Raw genomic sequence first — 1,212 nt, 5'->3', positions numbered from 1 at the left:
ATTTATAAACCCTAAAGTAATGGCTGTAACTATGGACGCTCTGTCTGCAATCCTACATTACGGTACGACGTAACATCCCTCCATCCATTTTCTGGACCGCTTTATCCACACAACAGTCTCGTCCATATTAAAAGTTTGCTGGGGAAGACATTCCTCGGCCTTGATGAGATTTTCAAACTCAACTTTAAACTTTTCGGCAGCTTCCTTGTCTGAACTAGCTGCCTCCCCATGACGAATCACTTCTTTTGCTCAACTTTTCGAACCATCCTCTGCTTGCTTTAAAATCAAACTCTTCAGGAGCAATGCTAGATCCTTTTTTTATCAAATCTCCATACAATTGTCTTGTTTTGCCATAAATCGTATCTTGGCTAAGACTGTCTCCTGCTAGCTGTTTCTCATTTATGAAAATAAGCAAAGGTTTCTCCACTTCCTCTAATATTTGTGGCCTTTGTTCACTAAACACACGAGATCCTTTAGCCACATCACTGACTTTATGATGGTCTTTATTTTTTAGTATGCTGCTGATTTCGGCATGCCGAACTCCTTAGCCAGCACAGACACATGCACACCTGATTCATATTTCACGATCAAATCTTTCTTAAATTCAATAGTTGTGCGCACTATTTTCCTCTTTTTTCAGCAGCTTTACTACTTCCACTTGCTTTCTTTGGTGCCATGCAGAAATAACAGTCCAATGCGCGTCGATCTCAACAAACACGTCTGCTTTTTTAAAAAAAATCTTTATTGAACACGTCTGCTCACAATGGACGCACAATGGACGCTCTTTTTTAAAAAATCTTTGAACACGTCTGCTCGCAATGGACGCTGTTTTTTTTTTTTAAATCTTTGAACACGTCTGCTCACAACAGAGGCGTCACTTTTTCGTCACCCAGAGGAAGCATCACTTCCTCGTGTCAGGAAGTCGAGAAGTTGAGTGGCGCATTCGAGTGCGCTCAGTTTGGTCGAGAACCCAATTTCGGTCGTAATCCGAGGCATAAAAAAAAAAAAAAACTCAAAATTTTTGGTCGAAAAGCGATTTGGTCGAGAACAGAGACGTTCGAAAACCGATGTTTTGACTGTACATTTCACCCAATATAGCAAGCGAGGTTTACTTGAGGGTTTTTTTTTAGTCTTAAATTAAATCTTCTTGCTTGGCTCTCGACGAAGGCGGACGCTTTTGCTTTCTACTCCTGCCCCCCCCCCCCCTTCCCT

At 41.4% G+C, this 1,212-nt stretch overlaps 1 protein-coding gene across 1 annotated transcript in view; it reads right to left on the bottom strand.

Moving 5' to 3' along the window:
- Positions 1-1,212, bottom strand: part of lama5 (laminin, alpha 5) — a 128,753-nt gene that overhangs the window by 46,088 nt on the left and 81,453 nt on the right. The gene's annotated exons all lie outside the window — the stretch shown is intronic.

This window comes from Hippocampus comes, unplaced genomic scaffold (assembly GCF_001891065.2).
Source record: "Hippocampus comes isolate QL1 unplaced genomic scaffold, H_comes_QL1_v1.1 scaffold245, whole genome shotgun sequence".
Classification (NCBI taxonomy): Eukaryota; Metazoa; Chordata; class Actinopteri; order Syngnathiformes; family Syngnathidae; genus Hippocampus; species Hippocampus comes.
This window is presented reverse-complemented; position numbering and strand designations above follow the sequence as displayed.